Below are 21,652 nucleotides of genomic sequence, written 5' to 3'. Positions count from 1 at the left end.
CAAAGCTCCCGCAGACTCCGAAGGATTAAACAACACAGGTGGTGGTTATCTATGCCTCCCAAGGCCAGAGCTGTTCTCTCACCAAGTTTGGGGTCAGAATCCCTAGTGGGGGTGCATTAACCGAACCCCTGTGTGCAGAGTACTTTTGCAAGTGTATATGCTTGTTGGAAACTTTGGGATAAGTGCATTGGGCTCCAAGTAGCCCAACCTCCCGCAACTACTTCCACCAAGATCTTCTGCCACACCCCCTCGTTGGCACCATGGCCTGCTCCTGTTGGTGAGCTGCTCAATGTCATCTTGGGATTCCTGTCAATTTGAGGGTCACCTTGGTTTTCCTTGGGCTCCCCTGATTGCTCGGGCCTGCCCTGACTCCCCTGCTTGTGGTGAGTCTCCTAGACCTTGCTGGTCCCTACCATGCACCTTCTTGATTTCCTACGAGGGTTGCATTTGCCAAGGCTTGTTGGCAAGCCCGCTGTATGCCGACCTCTCAGCACTCAACATCTTTCATTAGACAGCTAGCGTCCTAGTCCTGGTTGTCCTCAGCACTGCCTAGTCCTTGCAGCTGCAGAGTCAAGTTCACTGTCATCCTTCCTGAAGCACCCGAGATCGGAGGGCATTAGTCTTCCTAGTCTCCTGGTCTCCCTGAGTGACATAGACCCTGTCCCCTCTTCATTCAGGTGTTGCAGGGATTCTGCACATACACAGAACTATGCGTCGAAATACGGGACCTTAATGTATAGGGGCTAAGCCTTCCAACCGCCTCAGTACCCACAATCCCAGGAGCGACTTGCTATAGTGTCTCACTCGCTCTCTTAAACAATCATGAAGATGCAAATGATTAGACACCCCAGAAAACAACACACCCAACTCTCTTGGGAATCACAGTAACAAGAAATGCCCTTTCGCTCACTCACTCGTGCATGTCCACAAGAATAGTATAGTTTAAAATGTTTATTTTAACTATTGTGCTCTATAACGCAGTATACGAGCCACTACCAACAGCAAAATGCATATACTCAACACAGCTTGCATTGTAGCAAGTCATAAAGGGAGATGTCATTTTATAAAGACAGTGGATACGGGCTATAAGGCCTAACCACCCTCCCCTTGTTAAGACAAAGTATTATTATATAATAGAAGATCTGTGGGCTTTGTCAGTAGACCACATACCTTAATGCCTAGATGGTGTATCTGCATTTTGTCTAGGTGCTAGGGACGTACCAGAGCAGAATACCAAGGGACATTGTTTATCGCCCTTGCTCACCGTGTTCAGACTAAACTCCAGGAACAGACAGAGAACGCACAAAGCAGACAGTTCTCATGTGAAAGGCATAAAAGAGTCTTGCAAAAATAAAGACATGTTGCAACCTGCGCAAAAGCGGCATCATGGCAGCGGAGCTCATGCTAACTTAGCGATGCCAACAATGCCCCTATTGGCCATATGACACACTCTCCTTGGCCAGATGGTAGCATATAGATAAAAGACCCAAACAGAGTTCAAAGTTAAGCAGAGGTAGAAAAGACAAATTTGTAAGTACCCCCCAAAAATATTTTTTATGGGAAATTTGGATAATCCATCAAATTTTGTGAATTTAAGAATGCAATTTGTTCCAAAAAGTCATCCCTACCGTTCGTAGCAAAAAGGGATGCCATCCCATTAAGCAGTTCGAAGGAACACACTTGTTCATCGTAATCTAAAGCTTACAAGAGCACAACCGGACAACTTGCATGATATTCGATGAAACGCCTCATTGTAAGAGACACTGTGCAGCTGCACAGGTATTCCATTCAGCCAATACTCCAAGTGCAGCCTCACGCATCAAACAGCCATCTCCAGAACAGCCCTGGTCATGGGCCAGTAATGGACCCACCAACAGATCATAATCTGGGTCTGTGCCAGGCGCATTGGAGAAGCATAAATCCAATGCCCAATAGAAAGAGCACCTTAGGCAGTAGAACACAGGTTGCACGCAAGTGAAGTAGGCAAAGCGAAAAGTTTGTCCATAACTTACGCAAGCATCGCCAATGGCAAGCATCCAACAAACTGTTGCATTCAGTCACGGTATAGTTGCAATTTGCTGCGTCTCTACAGTACCACACAATGGGTAGCCATTGCGTCACAGGAGCAGAAGTACCAGCACGCCAACCACCAGCGCTAGCATTAAGGGGAAACTTCTGAAAGGTGCTGAAAAAAATAGAATGGATAAAGGATGGTATTACTCCAAAAACCAACTGAAAAGAGGTCACAGGGCCGGATCCCACAAGAGTAAAAAAAAAGGTGCAAAGCCTTCAGTATCAGTCGCAATAAACATTTGGTATATTAATTCCCAAAAATGAAGTGGGAGATTGGTATTCAGCAACAAGTGTATCTCACTTGGGGTTCTTGCCACTTGTAATTTGAATGTCTCTCGTGCTGATGTGAGAGCCACGTCTTGTTATAAGAAAAATGCTTTGAGTCTGCATAGTTTATTGAAATCTGTATTCAAAGTCAAAATGGAAGGCCAAAGCAAAATATCTACAATCCCATGTGGGGGTGGAAATGGGACATTGCTGCAACAATTAACACGTTGCAAAACTGTTACTGTATAGGGGATGCTGGCCCGTAAGCCACAGCTGTTGTGGTTAGTCAAAATAAGATAACTACCATTTGAAAGCAATGTGAGCACGGAAATAATCACTGGGACGGGCATACCTTTTAATAAACAAGCCAGATTTGGGGCAGAAAAGTTACAAGGGCCATGCAATTTAAGGTATTTGCAAAAGTAGGCAGACAAAATATCTATTTTTAAATATCGACATACAATAAAGTCGATGTTTAAATATCGAAGAGACATAATATAGAATTTAAGTTATATCAATATTTGTAATATCAATGGGACAGAATTTCGAAGGTAATATCGATTTTGTTAATATCGATGTTAGTAATATCGATGTTACTAATGTCGATTTTTATATGATTTTTATGTATATTATTATGTATTTAATATGTATTTTATTTTTATTTATGTAATTTAAGTACATTTTGTATTTCAGTACCGTAGCGGGTTGTGGGTTTATAGGGGAATAGGGTGGAACGTAATTTAATTATACTAAATTAATTATTAATTTTTAGGAATTATAAATTAATTTTAATTAATTGGTAATTAAATTTTATTAATTGGTAAGTAATTTTAATTAATTGATTCATTGATAATTATGTTCTGTAGCGGGTTATGGGTTTATAGGGGAATAGGGTGGGAAGTAATTTAATTATATTAATTAATTATCAATTTTTAATAATTATACATTCATTTTAATTAATTGGTAATTAAATTTTATTAATTGTTAATTCATTTTAATTCATTGATTAATTGATAGTTATGTTCTGTAGCGGGTTATGGCTTTATAGGGGAATAGGGTGGGAAGTAATTTAATTATACTAAATAAATTATTCATTTTTAGGGATTATAAATTAATTTTAATTAATTGGTAATTAATTTGTATTAATTGGTTATTAATTTTAATTAATTGATTAATTGATAATTAGTTTTGTACGCGTTATGGGTTTATAGGGTAATAGGGTGGGAAGTAATTTAAATGTAATTAAGTAACAATTTATTTTATTTAATTATGTATTGGTATTTGTAAATAGTTTATATTTATTTATTAATTACTTTTTTTAATATTTTAAAATAATAATTTATTTATAAGTATGTTACTTTTAACTTCTACGCTATCCAACATTTTCCGTACTGTTGCACTCTCTGGCGTTGGAAAAGTAATTTTTACCCCTACGCTATCCAACACTTTCCCTACTGTTGCACTCTCTGGAGTGGGAATAGTAATTTTTACCCATACTTTATCCTACACTTCCCTACTGTTGCACTCCCTGGAGTTGGAATAGACATTTTTACCCCTACGCTACCCAACATTTTCTCTACTGTTGCACTCTCTTGAGTGGGAATAGTAGTTTTTACCCCTACGCTATCCAACACTTTCCCTACTGTTGCACTCTCTGGACCAGGAATAGTAATTTTTACCCCTACGCTATCCAACACTTTCCCTACTGTTGCACTCTCTGGAGTTGGAATAGTAATTTTTACCCCTACGCTATCCAACACTTTCCCTACTGTTGCAGTTTCTGGAGTGGGAATAATAATTTTTACCCCTACGCTATCCAACACTTTCCCTACTGTTGCACTCTCTGCAGTTGGAATAGTAATTTTTACCCCTACGCTATGCAACACTTTCCCTACTGTTGCACTCTCTGGAGTGGGAATAGTAATTTTTACCCCTACGCTATCCAACTCTTTCCCTACTGTTGAACTCTCTAGAGTTGTAATAGCAATTTTTACCCCTATGCTATCCAACATTTACGTATTTTTTTTAATTTGTTTTACATTTTTTAAAATTTGTATTTATATTAATATTTTATGTATATAAATGTATTTGTAATTTATAATATTTTTATTTATTTAAAAGTTATTACAATTATTTGTTCAAGTTATTAAGGAAGCATATATTATGCATTATATGTATATTATTAATTATTGTTTTAGTTAAAGTATGTATATTATTTATGAATTTTAAATATAATATATTTTAACTATGTTTATTACATTAATACGTAATATTTTATTTATATTACCTTTTTTTAATTAAAAAAACAATATTTTTAATTACGATATTTTTGATATCGATATATGTTTTTTTCTCGATATTTTTGTACTTACCTTGTTAGAGATAGCATGTCGATATTTTTGTAATCAACATTTTTGTTGCGAGATTTTTGTAGGTAGATATTTTTGTAATCAACATTTTGTCAGACATTCGTTTGCAAACTATAGAATGTCCTGCTGTGGAATCGCACTCCTCCCCTGTAGATCTCCGTAGGTGAAAGGTAAGGACCACAATTCATCAATAAACGCACTTCCCAGGTGTTCAAAGTGTCCTATGGGGAAGTGTTTCATGCAAGATTTGAACTGAAACAGCCTGAAATTGCAGAGAAACAATGCCATGGATCAACCACACAGCCAAATCTGTCTCTACTACAGAAAATTGTAAATGTTTTAATTGTTCTATGTGTAACTAGGTGTATGTTGCATCTTTGATAGACATAAACCTTTTATTTATCAGTTAAATTAAATGGTAAAAACAGAGCAGAAGCATTCAAATAGTCCCATGGCACTTTTCCCATTTTGAGAGTTTGCAATGTACATGCAAACTGCATTACAGATCGCAATCGATTTTGACCATGGTACAATACAGATACATCACTTTGAGCAACATCAATAACAGACAAAACAACATTATCAAGAGAATAAATACGGGACGACAATGTGTTTATGCTATTGTTGACAACGGCAAGAATTTTTTCCAAATTAGCTTTGTCAATTTGGCGCAGACGGAACACTGCTTCCATCTGCAAAAGTTTCCATAATTCATTATAAGCCTCATAGATATGATGTTTTGATCTTGCTAATTTAGGAACCAGTATAAAATCAGCCAAATTTGTTGCTCAACAAGAGTGACTGATGCTGTTTTACTGATTAGAGTGCGGAGCGTCCCAACCATTGTTGACACAATTACCCCATTGAATACGTGGTAACCGAATAAGAATGTGGAAAACGTGGATTAGGTCTAGTCTGTGTGAAACCTGTTGTTGCATTATGAAAACGCAGTTGACATGCATTGGAATTTGTTTGCTATAATAACCATCCTGAGGGGTTAACATCAGAGACATTTAAACTGCCATTTCTAAAAAGGGCGTGCAGTACATCGAGTGTATGATTGTTGTGTTTATGCCAATTGTCATACTCAGCCAATAAAAGAATAGACGGAATAATTACATTTTTGGCGAAGCCAAAACAAGTAGTTTGTTGTATCGTGTCATATAAAAACAATATTTGAAATGGAATGACACACGCATGATGAAAGCTTCAGTTTCCTGGACCTGCCGAAGTTTAGGGCCCCAAATCGGTTTTAAATCAATGGTATCCTTCTAGTATTAGTAATTAGTAACCAAGTAAGGCCAAATCCGACCTAAATGAATTCGAATAAATTAATTTTGTGTGAGACAACATAAATTGAGATTGAGCAGTCATTCTCAATTTATAGAAATAGGACTCTGGAATGGACATCTTGTAATCTGAATAGTAGTTGAACCTATCCCGGAGCGTTTTAGATCTACCTTTTTACGGCAGCTGGACAATGTTCCTACTGGATAACATTAACAACAGGTCTTAACGCGTTTGATTTATGCAGGATATGATGGCCATAATGTTGATAACAGAATAAATCTGCACAATTGGACGAATTAAAATACAAATCTTCAGCATCAAAAACAGCATAATGCTTTAAATTGGAAAACAATAAATGCACTGGTTGCACATCCCAATCATCTGTATTTATGTCCTGTGTTACCACGTCTCCAAGTGAAACGCGAAACACGTATGGTATCTTGAGGATCTCCGTCAGGCTATGAATTCCAAATACAGCTTTATCTGAAACGATGCCATCAGCAACAGGGAAGGCAGAAATGTTCACGAGGGCTTGATCGCGTTTCATGATATAGAAAAATGTATGGGGGCCAGAATTCCATCAACCAACTTTACAGCAGAGTGTTCAGGTAAATAGTGACCATTGATTAGCAAGAAAAACACTGTCACAAATCCAATCCACATGAAAAGGAAAATTAGTACGAGCACCAGCCAGATGTATGTCCAATGCGGGACCATGTAAGTCTTTTTGAACAAGGAGATGAAAAGACTGGTATGCGCCAGTGAACTGGTTGCAGATAAGGACGAAGAAGTAGAATAATAAGAGAAGCTTTTTCGGTCCACATAATAACCACTTGCTCCCAAGCTCATTAAAAGAGGCTGTTCAGCATCAGACGGATAATGTAAAGGACTGTTAGGTACTTCAACATGAGACTGATCCACAGAATAAGCATACGCGACGTCTGCATTGGGGGAGGATGATGGTACCACACTCCAAAAGTCAATTATAGTTTCCATCACTCCTTCCACAATGTGGGCACTAGTCAACAAAGCTGTTGCTATCGGATTCAGAGAAACACTGTGAGTCACAATATTCAGAATCAGCCATATGGTGTAGTTTGACATTTTCAATTGAAATGTAACTATTTTCTTTGCGACCAGGCAAAGGAGGTAAACTCACTGTACGAGTACCCTTCAATCCAAGAACTGGGACCGGTGCACGATAAGAGGGACCAAATTCTTTCTTGTTCTCCGGTTTTTCTCATACCAGATCTCCAATCTTAGGAAGCCAACCACTGACGGGAATCAGCGTTGCTGTTTTTGTGGCAGAGGGTGACTGTCCTGTGGTAAAGCTGTCACATGTCTTTTGTAGGTCCTGTCACATAGTAGAATGGTTATCCACATCAAACTTTGCGGCAGACGCCACAACAGCTAGACCATCAATGTCTGGCACAAACATTTTAATGCCAAAGAGCATTTCGTATGGGGTCCACCCACCCAGAGATCTTCTTGGGAGATTATTAAGTGCATGTTGAACCCCATGCAAATGAGTCAGCCAGTTCCTGCCAGTACCTAAGACTCTAGCTGTCAAAGATTGCTTTAAGTCACGGTTCATTCGGTCCACTATAGAATTGCCCTCAGGTGTGTATGGAGACAAACACTGCACCAGAACCCCCAAAGACCTCATTGCTTCCTTGTAGGCCTTTGAGGCAAATGCAGGACCATGGTCAGAATGGAAGGTGCCACAGGCAAACGTCCCCACAAAATTTTCATGACATTTCGAGAGTCAGCAGTGCATTTTAGCTAAACCCATAGGAATCTAGTGCATGAATCCACTGCAACAAAAATGTATTTATATGCAGTATCAGCAGTCAAGGTACTGCAGTGATCAAGATAAATACTACCAATTGGCTAATTTGAAATATAAAGCTGTGTTTGTGGTGGTCGTGAAACTGTAATGGTTTATTTGCTGACAAATGTCGCAAGAAAGGACATAATTATGGGTTTGTCTATATAAACCATGCCACCAATAATGTTGCTGCAAGATAGACACAGTTGCAGAAACTCTGGCATGCGCAGATGCCATGCCTTCATGTGCGGCTATGATCAAAGGAAGCCTGCGGTCCAAGTTAGGAATCAGCCGATCCCCAACAGAAGGTATTGTAGCATGAGGGACTTGTTCGGGTGACAAATGATAAGAATACTTAGAAGGGAAGACCTGCAGGTAATCTTTTCCATCCTTCGTAGCAGCTATGGCTGCCAAAATATCATTATCTATTTTAGTCGTGGACCTTGTAACTGCTGCAACAGAACACATGGCTACTGCAGATTCGGCTGCCTCATCAGCCAAAGAATCGCCAACAGCATGTGCTCCCACTCGCTGGGGGCCAAGAGTATGTATAACCTGTGGGAGTGGCAGACGTTCTTTAAGTTCTGCCACTCGTACCCAACGTATTTTATGCTTTATTGTGCTGCCTTTGGAGTCTCTATAATTGTTCTGAGACCAAATAATTAAATTGTCATTAAAAGACTGGATACAGTAGTAGGAATCGCGCACAATAAGAGTGTTCACATTCTGACCGGCGAATTCTAGAGCTAAAACGCGGCTCCGCCAATTGCACTGTACAGTCTCCAAGAGGCATATTATCAAGAATGGTGATAAAATTATAGCCGCTTTAGCGGCAGGAAACTGCCGCTAAAGCAGCGATAATGGGCTTGATGATATGCCCTTGTGAATTCCCATAGAAGCCCAGGTTAACACCAGAACCTGGGCTGCTATGGGAATTTACAAGGACATATTATCAAGCCCATTATCGCTGCTTCAGCAGCAGTTTAATGCCGCTAAAGCGGCGATAATTTTATCGCCGTTGTTGATAATATGTCCCCAAGTGCCTTTTTATGCACAATGGAAGACTTAAATTCACCATTTACAATTGAACCAGCCACAATAGCGCAAGCCGCCGAATAAGCATGTTTGGACCCAATGGGCAGTTCAGCTGAGCTGTTCGGTATAAATTATACATTTGTACTGGTCCAAAGGGAACAACGCCAACAGAGGAGGATGAACATGTTCATACTGTAAAAAACTCCCGTGTCTGCAATGCAGGATCAAAAATAAATGTGACATCAGCTGATGTCAAAGAAGTAGCCAATTGTATCCAATGGGGGTGTAAAGCTTTAGAATTCGGTACAGTCGCCTTAATCACTGCTCCTAAAGCAGGTATAGGTTAAACCATAAGAATGCGTTTTCCCTGCACCAGAGATCATTCCTTCGGAATCGCCATTTGCACCGCAGTCAAAAATATTTAAATATTGGAAAACCGCATTTCCGCTGATGTGTACACATGTGATTTGTATGCAATTGGTACTGTGTAACCTTCATTAAACATTAAGTAAGTGAAACATACCGTCCCTGGCACAATTCATATTAACAGGTTCGTAGAATTATAATGGGTTAACAAGAAGTTGGGCGCAAGTAGATCTGATTGCAAAGATTGAAGAATAAAAGTATGTTCCGGAAGCCAGCTGACAGAAGAATACGAAGGTTGCATCAATGCATAAAGCGGTTTGATATGCTGGGCATAATCAGGAATGTAAGTCCTCCCAAAATTCAAAAATCCCAGCAAAGACTGACTTTTTCAGAGTAGACGGAGGCTGTAATTGTACACATTTCTCTAGAAAGGGGGGGCCGACCCCCTACCATCATTATTGAGCTCATAGCCCAAGAAAACATTAAACAAGTGATGTGTGATTTAGCAAAGTTACATTTATATTGAAAGTCGGCAAATGACAGAATGATTCAATCCGCATTGACTAGATGCGGAATCAGTTTGCCATCTGTCAGATAAATGTCATCGACGTATGAGAACGCATTATGGTTAATGCTGTGTAACAAAGACAGAACACATGCACCAAATGCCCCAGGGCTGTTTTCATAACCCACTGGCAAATGCATAAATATTTTTTGATTGCCGACCCCCAGGAATGCGGTCAAATCACGGCTCTCTTGAACCAAATTGTGACTGTCTCCAAATACAAATTGAGCATCCTTTTTCCCCTGATTGTAGTCCCGCTGGTTCTCATTGCCCTGGTCCTCTTAGTGCTTGTCTTGTTGCTGCCTGACCATCTTGTCTTTATTTGTCAGGTCTCAATCTCCAAGACTCCCTCACTCTCACTCTGGTTTGCCTAACAGTCATCTTTATAAAATTGGTGCTCATAGTCTGTGTTCTCTTCCTGGTTGTGTGCCCACTAGACTTGACCTTTTTGCTTCTGGTCCTCCTTGTTTGGGCCTTAGTATGCCTGATACTCTTGGTTCTGGTCCTTCATGCCATCCTGGTGTTTCAGACCCCCTTCCCCAAGCTCTTTTTTTTCTTTCCTGATCCTCTTGACCCACTTCCATTTAACCCCGTCCTTCTTATCCTTCTCACTCTGCTCCTATGATTGCCAGTACATCAGTTCCTGATCCCGCCGGACGCCTCAGTCTAACTGGCATCATGTGTCCTGGCCCTCTTCGGCATTGCACTGTTAGCTCTTGTCCTCCTGCTTTGGATCATACTTGTCCTGCTTAGTCCATGCCTTGTGGTCATTCTGGCCCTCTTCGGCATTGCACTGTTAGCTCTTGTCCTCCTGCTTTGGATCATACTTGTCCTGCTTAGTCCATGCCTTGTGGTCCTTCTGGTGCTGCAGTCAAAGATTTGGGCCCTGTTGGTCCTTGTTTTACTTTGGTTGGGTTCTTCTGAACCGTGTTATTTTGGTCCTGGTCCTCCTAGACATTCAGGTCTAGTTACTTTAGTATTCCTGACTATTCTGGTCCTACTGATCTTCCTCACCCTGGTCCTGCTACCCCAAGGTCCTGATCTTTCTGCACCACTTGGTACTTTGAGCCTCGATCCTTTGGTCATGGTCCCTTGCAACTCCTAGGCCTGTTCCTGGTCCTATTGATGCTGGTCCTTCTACTCTACTTGCTCTAGTCCTCATATCTCTTGTTCTCCTGATATTCTTGGTGCTGACTCCTTCATCTGCCTCAAGTATTCTGGCCCCCAGTCCTGAATCCAATCTTTCTGGATCGTGTCCTGATCCTCTTGGCCCCGGTTCCCGCTACTTGGCCTCATGCTGCTACACAAACTCCTCATTGAACTTCTTTATCCGGTCCTCCTGGGCCTGCCCATCCAGTTGCTTGTCTTCCTTACCATCCTGATCCAAGCTCTGTGGGCTGGATCTCCAGGCTGTGATCCTCATGATCCTGATATTTCAGGTCCTGATCCTTCTGATCCTCCATTTTGTATTCAACCTGGTCCTCCTGGTCCTGGTACTCAAGGACCTGATCTTCTGTGCCCTGAGCTTCCTGATCCCCTCAGTCCACTGTTTTCTGTTCATTTTAGAACATTTCCTTCTGATTCTGGGTGCCTGTATCCAGTGCTTAGTTAGTGAAATATTAGGTCCAGGGGCTCAATTATTTTTTAGGAGGCCCCACCCACTTCCTCTGGCTCCACCCACGTCCCCAGCTCCACCAACTTCCTCCAATGGCACCACCCACTTACTTTATTTGCTCCACCCTATTCCTCAACTGGTGCTTCTGAAAGGCAGATGTAATACCCAATCTGAATTTCAGTAAGAGAGCCTTCCTCAAGTTTTTGATAGGAAGTTCCCCCCTGTCCCCGAGAACATTTTGAAAAAAATGATTTCAAAAGTGCATGTAAAGCACTATTTTGGAATAAATTGGCTAAAACGACTAATGCAATTTCTGCAGCGTCCCACAGTGGTTAGGGTTGACTTCACTAATTACAAAGTATTTCTACCCAAACATTACATTTTTAGTAAAATTAGGATAGTCAAAGACTGGGGAAAAACATAACTTTCTAACCTGTACCATGCTAGTTGCATGTAGCACTTTGATGGCAGTTCATATCTCACTGTGCTAGGATATAACTTATGAACTTCACACTAATAAAGGGATCTATGTGACAAAAGCAGCATCTCACATAGCAGTGTTAGTGTCTGTTGATAAACTCTGCCATGAACCTTATGCTTGCTGGGAGTGTCTTCCAGACTCTGGTTGAATGGCTGTTTGGATTTTCTTAAGTCACTCATTACGAACAGTCTCATGAGTAATTTACCTACAGTTAAGGTTCATTATCAGGTGTGTTGTATACATTTTGCATGATGCAACGAATGTGTACCATGCGATTACAGAACAGTATTTCAGGTGCAATGCCCTGGCGAGTTAGATTAGAATTCAGCATTATTGCGGATCGACTGGTGATGAGAGGACACACAATTTAGATTCCTGCCTCGCTGCAAGGAGTTTAATTGTGCTGACACACCAAGTATATCAAGGTGTTGTTCAAATAAAGAATAATTTAATGGATAATGTGTGGTTTCCTTGCAAGGAGCGGATAGGGAAGAAGGCCATGTGGAGCTGCTGGCTGTGCCAGTTAACTAGTGTTGTGGCGCAAACTGCCCCCGCTCACCAAAGAACCATGTAACATACCATGGACCAAAATAACTGCAGACTTCCGTCTGTTTCCAGATGGAAGGTAGGCTGTAGTGTAGATTGACGCACACACTAAGTTTCCTGCTAGCGCTGCTCCAAGGTGCTCCTCATTAAAACTGTCAACAAATGCTTGGGCAAAATGCCTTTCCAGGACAAGCACATTGGTAGTCATGCAGATCTTATCATCATTACTGAAGCCAAAGTGAGTAGCAAAGCACACTTCCTACCTTTGTTCAGCCAGACGTCTGTGTGCTACTCAGAAGTCGGGATTGCGCTAATCACAAGAACAAGCACGTGACTTGGGCATGATCAGTAATTAGGCGGGTGCCGTATGAAGATACGGCTGTAACTCCTGAAGTCTAATGAGATGTTGCTGCGCATGAACAACAACTTGAAAACAAGGTAGTTAATTGCTTACTAGCGCAGCACAATTTAATAACGGATCACTCCACTTAGTGTCTCAAATAACTTCTTAGTCCTAGGCCTAAGTGCAGTGCATATATTGCTGTGGCATACATTTAGGTGCAAATTGGCATGAGGACATTCTATCTGGGGATGGCCTGACACCGCATGAAGAAAGCTGTGGTACCGGCCCTGAAAATAAGTGCCTGTGCTGAGCACCGGAAAGCTCCTGCAGAAATGAATCACTGTCTGTATCCCTGACCTCAGCTACCTGGCACTTCTGGCCACAAGGTCATGTTAGTCTTGTTGTTCATAGTCCTTCTCCTTCTGGAGATTCTATGCCTGATCTTCTTGGTGCTGTTCCTTATAGTTGGGTTCTCCTGGGCCTAGTTCGCTGGACCTGACCCACCTGCTATATTAGTCTTCGTTTCATTGGCCCTGGGCAGTCTTATCAGAAGAATTGCCTTTTGGCTATTATGGCCTTCCTCGTTCCCCAGTCTTGACCTTATTGGCCCCGTTCCCTTGTGGTCCTCTTGGTCCTAGTCACCTTGTTCTGGTTCTCCTCATTGTCAACCTCCTAGCCCTTGTACCACATGTCCTGGTCTATCTTGCATCTCATGTCCTGGCACGCTTAGTCTTTGGGTTGTCCTTGTTTTCCTTGTCTGTTGCTTCTCCATTTAGGATCCAGGTCCTCTCAATTCAGATTATCCTTCTACGGGTTCTCCTGAGCCTGGTCATTTTGGTCCTGGTCCATCTTGTGTGTTTTGCTATTCACCCTATGTGGGAAGGGTATGCCCAGACGTGGGTCCCGTGCTTACAACGCCACTGGAGTCAAGCTATTCTGGCTGAAGTCGGCTGATAGCCAGAAACCAGTCCTAGGATGCTTGATTCCGGCCCAGGGAAGACATGGCTTGGAAGTTCGGGCTGGACTGTTCCCATGATGCACAGGGTCAAGACTGATTTGCATATGGCCATGTCTAAACTGGGTTGGCATGATGAGCAAAATAATGATGGATTAAACCCAGATCTGTGACTGGGAGGTGAATGTTTTGCCATTGTGCAACATTCCGTCCATCATCTTGTGTGTTGTACTCCTGCCTACCACTGTCCATCCCACTCAGCCTTTCAGATGTTGGTTGGCCATTTCACCTCAGATCCTCCTCACCCTGGTTCTGCTACTTGATTGCTCTGCCCCATTTGGTAATCTGAGCCCTGTTTCCCAAGGTCCTGATCTTCATGTCCCTCTTAGCCCCGTTTCCAGTCCACCTTCTCATGATCCTTGTAGTTTGCCTAGTCCTCTTGCTGTGGTCTTCTGGGTGCCCTCGGAACTGCCCCTTCAGTCTTCCTAATCCCTGTCCTGCTTATCCCAATTTCCTGGACATACTGACCATTGCCCTTTAGGTCCAGAACGTCTTGGTCCTATTCAACTGGTTTAATCATCCTGGCCCTCATTCCCCTGCTCCTTGCCCTCATGGTTCTTCAATAACCTTGCCTGTATCATCCTAGCCCTTCCTAGTTCTAATGTTCCTTGACCTCCTGTTCATACTAGTTTAAGAACATCCTGACCCTGAATTCATGGTCCTGATTTGACTGGTCCTCATTCCTATGTACTGCTGCTCTTAGATGTTTGAATCCTGAGTCTTCTGTTCCACAGACTTCCGGTCCTGGACCTTTTCATCTTCCTCACCCTAATTCTTGTCTATCAGTCCTCCCAGTCTGGCTCCCCTGGTTTGTCTAGTCCACTAATTTTTCTGTCCCTAATCCCTCTGATCATAGTCACCTTGGTCCATGTAGTCATGGTCTTAGTCCTGGTACTCTGTTGTCTGGCACTCGTGTAATGGATTTTCTGATGCTAGATTCACTGGCCTTGGTTTCGGTAGCCCTCCTAGTCCCCAGTCCCTAGTCTTCCTGCCCCATCCCACTCCTACTAGTCCTCCTTTTCTTCTGGATTGCCAATTCTACCATGTTCTTACCCATATGAACATGGGGCCCTCTGTCCTGGTCCTCCTAGTAATGGTCGTATTGTGTCTGGTCATCCTCATCCCTCTGACACTGGTCCTCTTATTTCCTATGCTGTGGTTCACCCTGGTTAATTTAATTCTTGTCACAATGGTTTAAGATCCCCCTGAGTCTGACATTCTTGGACCTTATGATCCTGGTCCCTCTGGACCTAGATGTTCTCATCCTTTATAACCCTCTAATCTTTCTAACCTAGGGCCTCTAGGTCCTCTAGCCCTGTTCCTTTCTGACCTTCCTGGACAGTCTTCCTGGTCCTTTTGCTCCTTATTCTGATGTCAGTGATACTGGCCCTCATGTTTCTAGTCTTCCTATCCACTGGTTTCCTAGTACTTTCTCCTCTTTGGTCTGTCTACTTGGGTTTGTGTTGTACATGGCTCTTGTTGAAGAGTCATCCCCAAACTTTAGCCTTTTTCCAGCCACTTTTTTGCTGAATTTGTTTTTGTTTACCATAGGACTCTGTGCACTTTACCACTGCTATGCCCAGGGCTTGTGAATTCGATGGTACTAGTGGGTCTGTACCACTGATTTTGCCTCCTGCTTAAGTAGCCCTTTAAATATCTAGAAAACAACAATTGATGGACGGAATGCTGCACAATGGCAAAACATTCACCCCCAGTCACAGATCTGGGTTTAATCCATCGTTATTTTGCTCACCATACCACCTGAGTTCAGAAATGGCCATAAGCAAATCAGTCTTGACCCTGTGCCTCATGGGAACAGTCCAGCCCGAACTGCCAAGCCATGTCTTCCCTGGACCGGAAACAAGCATCCTAGGACCGGTTTCTGGCTATCAGCCTTCATCAGCCAGGATAGCTTGATTCCAGTGTCATGGAGAGCACGGGACACACGTCTGAGCATACCCGTCCCACTCGGGTGACAAATGCAAAAACAACAATTGATAGATGGAATGTTGCATAATGGCAACACATTCACCCCCAGTCACAGATCTGGGTTTAATCCATTGTTATTTTACTCACCACATCACCCCAGCTCACACATGGCCAAATGCAAATCAGTCTTGACCCTGTGCCTCATGGGAAAAGTCCAGACTGAACTGCCAAGCCATGTCTTCCCTGAACCAGAATCAAGCATCTGAGGACCGGTTTCTGGCTCTCAGCCTTCAACAGCCAGGATATGTTGATTCCAGTGGCATGGAGAGCACAGGACTGAAGTCTGAGCATGCCAGTCCCACTCGGGGTGACAAATGCAAAAACAACAATTGATGGACGGAATGTTGCACGATGGCTAAAACATTCAGCCCAGTCACAGATCTGGGTTTAATCCATCGTTATTTTGCTCACCACACCTCCCCAGTTCAGACATGGCCATATGCAAATCAGTCTTGACCCTGTGCCTCATGGGAACAGTCCAGCCCCAACTGCCAATCCATGTTTTCCCTGGACCGGAAACAAGCATTCTAGGACCAGTTTCTGGCTGTCAGCCTTCATCAGCCAGGATAGCTTGTTTCCAGTGGCATGGAGAGCTCGGGACTCACGTCTGAGCATACCCGTCCCTCTCGGAGTGACAAATGCAAAAACAATAATTGATCGACAGAATGTTGCACAATGGCAAAACATTCACCCCCAGTCACAGATCTGGGTTTAATCCATCATTATTTTGCTCACCACACCACTCCAGTTCAGACATGGCCATATGCAAATCAGTCTTGACCCTGAACCTCATGGGAACAGTCCAGCCCAAACTGCCAAGCCATGTCTTCCCTGGACCAGAATCAAGCATCCTAGGACCGGTTTCTGGCTATCAGCCTTCATCAGCCAGGATAGCCTGATTCCAGTGGCATCGAGAGCACGGGACTCACGTCTGAGCATACCCGTCCCACTCGGGGTGACAAATGCAAAAACAACAATGATGGACGGAATGTTGCACAATGGCAAAACATTCACCCCCAGTCACAAATCTGGGTTTAATCCATCATTATTTTGCTCACCACCCCACCCCAGTTCAGACATGGCCACATGCAAATCAGTCCTGACCCGGTGCCTCATGGGAACAGTCCAGCTCGAACTGCCAAGCCATGTCTTCCATGGACCGGAATCAAGCTTCCTAGTACCGGTTTCTGGCTATCAGCCTTTATCAGCCAGGATAGCTTGATTCCAGTGGAATGGAGAGCATGGGACTCACATCTGATCATACCCATAACACTCAGGGTGACAAATCCAAATACAACAATTGATGGATGGAATGTTGCCCAATGGCAAAAGATTCACCCCCAGTCACAGATCTGGGTTTCATCCATTGTTAATTGCTCACCACACCACCCCAGATCAGACATGGCCCTATGCAAATCAGTCTTGACTCTGTACCTCATGGGAACAGTCCAACCCGAACTGCCAAGCCATGTCTTCCCTGGACCAGAATCAAGCATCCAAGGACCGGTTTCTGGATATCAGCCTTCATCAGCCAGGATAGCTTGATTCCAGTGGCATGGAGAGCACGGGACTCACGTCTCAGCTTACCCGTCCCACTCGGGGTGACAAATGCAAAAACAACAATTGATGGATGGAATGTTGCACAAAAGGCAAAACATTCACCCCCAGTCACAGATCTGGGTTTAATCCATTGTTATTTTGCTCACCACACCATCCCTGTTCAACATGGCCATATGCAAATCAGCCTTGACCCTGTGCCTCATGGGAACAGTCCAGCCCGAACTGCCAAGCCATGTCTTCCCTGGACTGGAATCAAGCATCCTAGGACCGGTTTCTGGCTACCAGTCTTCATCAGCCAGGATAGCTTGATTCCAGTGGCATGGAGAGCACGGGACTCACGTCTGAGCATATCCGTCCCACTCGGGGTGACAAATGCAAAAACAACAATTGATGGACGGATTGTTGCACAATGGCAAAACATTCACCCGCAGTCACATATCTGGGTTAAATCCATCGTTATTTTGCTCACCAAACCACCCCAGTTCAGACATGGCCATATGCAAATCGGTCTTGACCCTGTGCCTCATGGGAACAGTCCAGCCCGAACTGCAAAGCCATGTCTTCCCTGGACCGTAATCAAGCATCCTAGGACCGGTTTCTGGCTATCAGCCTTCATCAGCCAGGATAGCTTTTTTCCAGTGGCATGGAGAGCACGGGACTCAAGTCTGAGCAAACCCGTCCCACTCGGGGTGACAAATGCAAAAACAACAATTGATGGACGGAATGTTGCACACTTGCTAAAACATTCAGCCCAGTCACAGATCTGGGTTTAATCCATCGTTATTTTGCTCACCACACCTCCCCAGATCAGACATGGCCATATGCAAATCAGTCTTGACCCTGTGCCTCATGGGAACAGTCCAGCCCGAACTGCCAATAAATGTCTTCCCTGGACCGGAAACAAGCATTCTAGGACCGGTTTCCGGCTGTCAGCCTTCATCAGCCAGGATAGCTTGATTCCAGTGGAATGGAGATCACAGGACTCACGTCTGAGCATACACGTCCCACTCGGGGTGACAAATACAAAAACAACAATTGATGGACGGAATGTTGCACAATGGCAAAACATTCACCCCCAGTCACAGATCTGGGTTTAATCCATTGTAATTTTGCTATTCACACCACCCCCCTTCAGACATGGCCATATGCAAATCAGTCTTGACCCTGTGCCTCATGGGAACAGTCCAGTCCGAACTGCCAAGCCATGTCTTCCCTGGACCGGATTCAAGCATCCTATGACCGGTTTCTGGCTATCAGCCTTCATCAGTCAGGATAGCTTGATTCCAGTGGCATCGAGAGCACGGGACTCACTTCTGAACACACCCGTTCCACTCGGGGTGACAAATGCAAAAACAACAATTGATGGACAGAATGTTGCCCAATGGCAAAACATTCACCCCCAGTCACAGATCTGGGTTTAATCCATCGTTATTTTGCTTGCCACACCACCCCAGATCAGACATGGCCATATGCAAATCCGTCTTGACCCTGTACCTCATGGGAACAATCCAACCCGAACTGCCAAGCCATGTCTTCCCTGGACCAGAATCAAGCATCCTGGAACTGGTTGCTGGCTATCAGTCTTCATCAGCCAGGACAGCTTGATTCCAGTGGCATGGAGAGCATGGGACTCACGTCTGAGCATACCCGTCCCACTCGGGGTGACAAATGCAAATACAACAATTGATGGACGGAATGATGCACAATGGCAAAACATTCACCCCCAGTCACAAATCTGGGTTTAATCCATCATTATTTTGCTCACCACCCCACCCCAGTTCAGACATGGCCATTTGCAAATCAGTCTTGACCCTGTGCCTCATGGGAACAGTTCAGCCCGAACTGCCAAGCCATGTCTTCCCTGGACCAGAATCAAGCATCCTAGGACCGGTTTCTGGCTGTCAGCCTTCATCAGCCAAGATAGCTTGATTCCAGTGGCATGGAGAGCACGGTACTCACGTATGAGCATACCCGTCCCACTCGGGGTGACAAATGCAAATACAACAATTGATGGACGGAATGTTGCACAATGGCAAAACATTCACACCCAGTCACAGATCTGGGTTTAATCCATTGTTATTTTGCTCACCACACCATCCCTGTTCAACATGGCCATATGCAAATCAGTCTTGACCCTGTGCCTCATGGGAACAGTCCAGCCCGAACTGCCAAGCCATGTCTTCCCTGGACCAGAATCAAGCATCCTAGGACCGGTTTCTGGCTATCAGCCTTCATCAGCCAGGATAGCCTGATTCCAGTGGCATCGAGAGCACGGGACTCACGTCTGAGCATACCCGTCCCACTCGGGGTGACAAATGCAAAAACAGCAATGATGGACGGAATGTTGCACAATGGCAAAACTTTCACCCCCAGTCACAGATCTGGGTTTAATCCATCATTATTTTGCTCACCACCCCACCCCAGTTCAGACATGGCCACATGCAAATCAGTCTTGACCCGGTGCCTCATGGGAACAGTCCAGCTCGAACTGCCAAGCCATGTCTTCCCTGGACCAGAATCAAGCATCCTAGGACCGGTTTCTGGATATCAGCCTTCATCAGCCAGGATAGCTTGATTCCAGTGGCATGGAGCGCACGGGACTCACGTCTCAGCTTACCCATCCCACTCGGGGTGACAAATGCAAAAACAACAATTGATGGATGGAATGTTGCACAAAAGGCAAAACATTCACCCCCAGTCACAGATCTGGGTTTAATCCATTGTTATTTTTCTCACCACACCATCCCTGTTCAACATGGCCATATGCAAATCAGTCTTGACCCTGTGCCTCATGGGAACAGTCCAGTCCGTACTGCCAAGCCATGTCTTCCCTGGACCGGATTCAAGCATCCTAGGACCGGTTTCTGGCTATCAGCCTTCATCAGTCAGGATAGCTTGATTCCAGTGGCATCGAGAGCACGGGACTCACGCCTGAACACACCCGTTCCACTCGGGGTGACAAATGCAAAAACAACAATTGATGGACAGAATGTTGCACAATGGCAAAACATTCACCCCCAGTCACAGATCTGGGTTTAATCCATTGTTATTTTGCTTGCCACACCACCCCAGATCAGACATGGCCATATGCAAATCAGTCTTGACCCTGTACCTCATGGGAACAATCCAACCCGAACTGCCAAGCCATGTCTTCATTGGACCAGAATCAAGCATCCTAGGACCGGTTTCTGGATATCAGCCTTCATCCGCCAGGATAGCTTGATTCCAGTGGCATGGAGAGCACGGGACTCACGTCTCAGCTTACCCATCCCACTCGGGGTCACAAATGCAAAAACAGCAATTGATGGATGGAATGTTGCACAATGGCAAAACATTCACCCCCAGTCACAGATCTGGGTTTAATCCATTGTTATTTTGCTCACCACACCATCCCAGTTCAACATGGCCATATGCAAATCAGTCTTGACCCTGTGCCTCATGGGAACAGTCCAGCCCGAACTGCCAAGCCATGTCTTCCCTGGACCGGAATCAAGCATCCTTGGACCGGTTTCTGGCTATCAGCCTTCATCAGCCAGGATAGCTTGATTCCAGTGGCATGGAGAGCACGGGACTCACGTCTGAGCATACCCGTCCCACTCGGGGTGACAAATGCAAAAACAACAATGATGGACGGAATGTTGCACAATGGCAAAACATTCACCCCAGTCACTGATATGGGTTTAATCCATAGTTATTTTGCTCACCACCCCACCCCACCCCAGTTCAGACATGGCCTTATGCAAATCAGTCTTGACCCTGTGCCTCATGGGAACAATCCAACCCGAACTGCCAAGCCATGTCTTCCCTGGACCAAAATCAAGCATCCTAGGACCGGTTTCTGGATATCAGCCTTCATCAGCCAGGATAGCTTGATTCCAGTGGCATGGAGAGCACGGGACTCACGTCTCAGCTTACCCATCCCACTCGGGGTGACAAATGCAAAAACAACAATTGATGGATGGAATGTTGCACAATGGCAAAACATTCACCCCCAGTCACAGATCTGGGTTTAATCCATTGTTATTTTGCTCAACATGGCCATATGCAAATCAGTCTTGACCCTGTGCCTCATGGGAACAGTCCAGCCCGAACTGCCAAGCCATGTCTTCCCTGGACCGGAATCAAGCATCCTAGGACCGGTTTCTGGCTATCAGCGTTCATCAGCCAGGATAGCTTGATTCCAGTGGCATGGAGAGCACGGGACTCAAGTCTGAGCATACCCGTCCCACTCGGGGTGACAAATGCAAAAACAACAATGATGGACGGAATGTTGCACAATGGCAACACATTCACCCCAGTCACTGATATGG

Source organism: Lissotriton helveticus, chromosome 6 (assembly GCF_964261635.1).
Source record: "Lissotriton helveticus chromosome 6, aLisHel1.1, whole genome shotgun sequence".
Classification (NCBI taxonomy): domain Eukaryota; kingdom Metazoa; phylum Chordata; class Amphibia; order Caudata; family Salamandridae; genus Lissotriton; species Lissotriton helveticus.
Note: the sequence above shows the minus strand (reverse complement) of the source record.